The sequence below is a fragment of the Sceloporus undulatus genome, chromosome 4, assembly GCF_019175285.1.
Source record: "Sceloporus undulatus isolate JIND9_A2432 ecotype Alabama chromosome 4, SceUnd_v1.1, whole genome shotgun sequence".
Taxonomy (NCBI): domain Eukaryota; kingdom Metazoa; phylum Chordata; class Lepidosauria; order Squamata; family Phrynosomatidae; genus Sceloporus; species Sceloporus undulatus.
In genome coordinates this window covers 62,488,454-62,494,857 of record NC_056525.1, presented here as the reverse complement: position 1 = coordinate 62,494,857, position 6,404 = coordinate 62,488,454, and positions in this window count along the sequence as shown.

Sequence of the window (6,404 nt, the reverse complement as noted above, 5' to 3'; positions counted from 1 at the left end):
GAAGCACCGCCCTTTTATAACCCTAGTGCGTGCTCGTCATGCACTAAAATGCCGGTATGTAACCGGCCAAGATATACCAATTAATCTCACCTCACCAGACACTGTACTATACATCAGTGCTGTAGATTTAAAGGATGAATTATAGTTCAGTGCTAGGCATACAAAAGATGCCAGGTAAAATCATTGGCACCTCCAGTTCTCCCCTCCCAAGGATTAAGTAGCAAGTGATGTAAAAGAATTCTGTGAAAGTCACTACCAGTCAGTAGACAAAACTGAGCTAGATTGATACATAGCTAGATTAGGTATAAAGCAACTTCCTATCTACCACAGATTATGACACTTTCAATATAAATTTCTGTTATACATGCACATATTAGGCACAAGCTCCAACTCAAGCTCCAGTCTAAACCAAGTAATGTGATGTGATATTTTCATTAAGATAAACTATTTTAAAGGTAAGTAGACTCAGTCTCCACTGAATGCCCCCAGAACTATTGTATTACAAGAATCCTAAAAACTTCAAAGTGCAAAATACTTATTTTTTCCAAATTGATCAAGACATGCATCCTGACTGTTCCCTACATAATGATACACATTTGCACTCAGTCTCACTTGCTGTCAACATGAAAATAATGTAATCACCAACAGGTTAAGATTGTATACAGAACATATTGACTGTATTTTGTATGATTATATCATTTTTACTGATGTAATCCTGCCTTGATCCTTGGGAGAGGTGGGAAATATGAATAAACTAATTATTATTATTATTATTATTATTATTATTATTAGACAAATATTACCGTGTGCTTTCAGGCTTAATGCTGGCAATGGCTAAATGTTTCTCTGAGCCAAAAAACAGAAAACAGCAATACCAAGAACACATCAGACAAAATAAGTACTCTCTGCACGCTTCTCAAACGTTCCTTCTGCAAGTACGTAGTAGGCAAACCTATCACAAAGTTTCCATGACAGGTTTTGTTCAGAAGAGGGTTGTCTTTGTCTTCCTCTGAGACTGATAGAGTGAAACTTACTCAAGGTCAGTGGGTTTCCATGGCCAAAAAGGGATTCCAGCCTTCATCTCCAGACTCATAGTTCAACGCTCAAACCACTACACCATGCTGGCTCTGTAGCTCAATGACTTTTCTTCAAAAATAATTTTAATTAAGTTGTCCCTTTGAGATACCATATTTCCAACTCAATTCAGAACTTAATTCATTTTAATTACTAAGTTCCTATCACTGTTTTTTAGGACATTTGACAGGAAATGGAAAAGAGCTGTAGTCACCTGGTGACGTAACTGCAGTCTACTCCTACAGTATAAGCAAACATATACCCTTAAACAGTTACTATGACAGGACACATTATTTTATTTTAGTTCAGAGATATATGGGTACAAGCCATGACCCCCTGTTGAAGGATGTAATGTTTTCGAGTCGCACTGTGGTTGGGCCTAGATGCCGCAGGTGCCTTCCATTCGTCCCTCACTATCTGCATGATGTTGTAGGGACATGGGAGCTCCTGAACTGTGGGGAGTGTGACAGGAAAAAGCTCCTCTCCGACCCTGGGGCTCTTGATACTGTGCCATATGATATTCTTTAAGTACAACCTGAGTTTTTAACATACTACTACAGTATATACCCAAGTGACACCCAAGAGCACCCCACTTTCCTCTGCCCATTAATGTGGGCAGACTGTCTGGCCAAAAATATACAAGTGCTTCTACTATCTACTCTGCTGTCCTGAAACAGAAGACATGGGTGGAATGGGATATCAAACTGGCACCCAATAGGAATCACTAACTGGGTAATTTTAATAAGCCTCATAGGCTTTGTTTACTGCAACAGCCTAGCTTCATGCTATACAATTTTTGAAAAAATAAAAAGATTAGTAAACTCTAAAATATAAAATAAGCAAAGGCACTTTCCCCAATCTCCCTACAAGCAATAATTCCACATTCAAGTAAAACATGGAAAAGAGCTATGAGGAGGGGGTACTCATCCTTTAATAATGAACTGATGTGCTGTGAATGGATCAGTCGTTATTATCCATTGCAGCCAGAATTTGAAAAAGTCTCAAAAACAAAGTCACCTAATTTTATCTCACTTTCTATGTTTGTTTCAAGATCATCTCCTATTTGGCAAAGAAAAAGACAGAAACAAAGGCCACAAGAGTAGAAGGAGACAGAGAGAAAGAAAGACCAATACCATATGGTAGATAGGCATATTAATTACTGCTGCTTTTTAATTAACAATTGTTTAATCTGAGCAGTGACATCTTTTGACTCTCTGCTAACCTGTGAAGTGCGCATGCCATGCCAAGTCATCAATTAATTTTTATTGACATTTTCTTCCCCTAAACAGGCACAAAACCAGGGCTTTCCAATTAACACCTCCACACTCTCTAATTAGTGCAATTAACAGACTGATGGATGTCTGGAGTTTCCCTGGAAGGGAGAGCATGGAGATCAGCTGGTTTTGCTATGTGGACAGATCACCCATAGAGAGCAAGCACACATAACAGGTCACATATGTTATCCTTTCAAATTTTAAAATTGAGCATATGCAGACCTAGACATATATTATATGCACGAGTTCAGAGAATAAACTTTTATTTGTGTGATCACAAAGAAATTATAGTCTTAAGGAAGAACATTTATCGAAGCATTCAGCAGCAACATGCATTTTCTCCACAAACATTATTAGTTACCATGCACAAAAACTGCCAAGTCCTCAAACATACAGTACTCTTCATGCTTCACCTTCCACAACTTGTTCTTTTAACTATGGAGAATATGTTTCACTTACTTCATCTCAGCTATGGTAGTAGGTGGAGGAACGGCAGCAGGTGGAGGAATGGCAACCTGAGTTTTTAACATACTACTACTTTTCTTCCTACTATATACAAAATTAACATCTCATGCTCTCTACTTCAATTCAATTTTAGCATTCTACCCTTATATACAGTCAGCCCTCCTTCTCCATATGCACATATACAAACTTCCATGGCTTGGAAATACTCAAAAGATATATAAATTCCTAAAAAGCAAACCTCATTTTACCATTTTTTTTATAAGGGACACCATTTTTTTTTAATGCCACTATGTTTTATGGGACCACGCGCATCCACCGATTTTGGTATCTTACAGGGGGCCCTGAAATCAAAGCCAGTGGATACTAAGGGGGCCGCAAGACTCAAAACAAGGAAGGCAGCGAGGATGCTTTAACAGGTAAAACCTAGAAACAGCTACAAGAAGGGGGTACTCACCTTTAATAATAACTGAAGCTTTGTCAATGAAAAAGATAGGTGTCTCGTACCACGCTGAGTGGTTGTAAAGTACAAGCTTCAATCATCCTGGACCACGGTCCAAGCTGTTATGGGCTTACTGGAGTTGCAACACAACCAAGCTGAACAGCTACAGGTTTCCCCTCCCTTATCAGAGCACTTGCAGACTGACACACAATCAGCACATATTTACAACAGATTCCCTCTCCCATGGTAAGTTAATTACCTCAACACCACCTGGCGCTTGCTCTTGCAAATACTGGGGTAAATAACTTCTCCTTGCCAAGTATGTAACAGTCACAGAAAGCAACAAAAAACTCCATGGCTTCAAATCTTCCCCAATGGTCACAGATCTTTCCGTCCAACGTCCACAGACGTCCTTCCATTGAAGGTTCTGCAGTTGCCTTCCCTACACAATGGATTCTGCACAAACACAGCAGAACAGACATATATATGCATCATATAGGACTCATGTCTTCTACTTTCATAAACAAGTAACACTTCATTTGCTAAAGAAGAATCAGGGGCCCTCGTGCAATTTGCAAAATACCCAGAAAGCAGGCAGGACATCAATTGTTTCCCATGGTTCCTGCAGGTGTGAGGCTGTCTCTTCATCTTTCTTTGGAAAGTGTTGAGATACCTGAAGACAAAAGAAAGTATAATAAAGTAACAGGCTATGCTACTTCTGGTATCTCAATCTGGTGGGTCTGCTTTAAAACAAGGAAATAAGGGAAAGTAAAAATAAGAAAATTTACATAACTCTTGATTCTGTGACCAGCACATGCACAACAGGGAGAAAACATTCCAGTATTCCAATCCTGAATGGCCAAAATCAAGACCATCATGCACTGGCCCCCCCTGCCAGTAACAAAAGCAGCATTAACAAATAAGACTGGTGTGTGTGTCTGTGTGTAGTGTATTGTGCATCAAATTGTTTCTGAGTTATGGCAAACCTAACACGAATGACAGGGTTTTTCATGGTAATTTCTTCACAGAGGATTTTGTCATGCATCCCTGAGGCTGAGATACATCACAGTTTATGGAGTCTACAGAGCAAATTATCCTGATTACTCAAGGATGCAACCCAAACCACACACATCCAGAAGGAACTATCCATACATTTGTTAGGCCAAGAGAATAATTTCCTGTGTCCAAATCCATGAGTGGTTTGAGCTGAAAGGTTCCTTCAGATATCAAAACGTACTAAATCACGCTAGAATTTATTATGGAGCACAATCCACATCATCACACACAATCTCCAAAAAGAACTGGAGTAGGGTTCAAACCCCTGGCGGCCATGTAAACACATTGGGTAACGCTTGGAAGTCACACTGGTCTCAGCCATGGAGGAGGCAATGGCATCTACAGATTCATGATTCTATAATAAAACCCCTCTGAAGAAACTAGCCGAAAAAACCCATGATGGTTCGCCTGAGGTGACATAAATTGGAAATGACTTAAAGGCACACAAAAACAAAACAAATCTGAAGCCTAAGAACCTCCTCCACTGAAATTCTGAGGAACAGATGCAATTTGGGGGCTCTTTTCTGAATTTTCTATACATTCTATCATCTTAGCGATGAAACTTTTGAATACTGTTCTAAGCTAGCAAGAGCTTACCTACGGTTAAGAAGCTGGAATATTCCTTGTCATAGAGATCCAAATACACACAATCTCGGGCAATTCACACTCAGTAGGCCAATTCTGCAACTTTCAGCTCTCCTAAATTTCCAATCAAATTTGTTTCTCCAGTATATTCTTTCAGTATATTCTTCCAACATACTAAGAAGGAAGTGCCGGAGCCCAGGACAGCACCAGATTTACCACCCCAAACCAAGTACAAAATCATTTCCCAGATGTTTTAGAGGTCAGAAATGAAACAATCACATGCAGCGTAAGAAAATGCATCAATGTATTTAACTAGGTATCAGGGTTGGCTAAATAAGACACTTCTACTTTCTCATTATAATGGTACACCATCACTTTTAAAACAGTGAGCCAACAGTTTTGCTAGTATCCACAGATCTTTTGTAGCACAGCATCCAACCCCTATCCAACACAGTATAGCCTAATCAAAGACCACTACACTAGTCCCCTCCTTATTCGCTAGGGTGAGGGCACAAGACCCCCGTGAATGTGGAAAAACCACAAATACAAAAACACCATTTTTTTACCTGAGAGGACACCTGTCTAGGAATCTCTAGGTCCTCCTTGCAACTCTGTGGGTCAACATCAAACAGACACTGACCATAGAACTTCACTGGAGGAGCTACATATGCTTAGTAGAGCACTCTCTAGGATATCTCTACTTCTTTCAGTGGCAACCGGTAATTAAAGTTGAACCACAGAGTTTGCAACTGGAGGACCTAGATTACCATAGAGAACATATTAATCAAATCCATGAATAATCAAAGCCGCAAATATGGAGGGATGAGTGGTAGAGGGCACCAAGTTGCCTGTCCTGAAAAAGAACAGTATGGTGTACTATCACTGTGAGTTATCCTAAGCCTCTTTAGAACAGTCAGAGCAGAACAAGACCATCACTCTTGCTCTTATTTGGGCACTAAATGTTCACAACAAAAGGAAATTCAACATGAAATGAAAAGATTTCATGAAGACGAATTCTTTAGTGTGTCTCTGTTGTTTGCCTTGAAGTCATTTTTTTATGGATGGTAACACAAGGCAAACCTATCAGTGGAGTTTTTCTTGGGCCAGGTTATGTAAAAGACATAAAAAGTAAATAAAGAATTAGTTGTTTCCCAACTGACAAAATAACTTCATGTATCTATATTTTTGTTTTCCAAATTTTAATTATAGAGATTCACAAATTAACCTAAAAACATCTGAAGCAAATGCGCTGAGGAACTGGACAGGTCCCCATTTGGTACCTTGATTCTGGACTGGGAACAGACTGACAGGAAAAAGTGGGTTGAACCTGCTTTTTCCCCCTAAACATGTCGAACACTCACTGCCCCACATGGCCCACTGCCCTCGGCGATAAATATCACAGTTTGATTGTATGCAACGTGTCAGTTGCACCGCTGGGAATTTTTCTGTTACCCTCCTCGCTCATGCGTGCACGCTGTCACACAAACACACTGCTTTCAACCTCTAAGTAC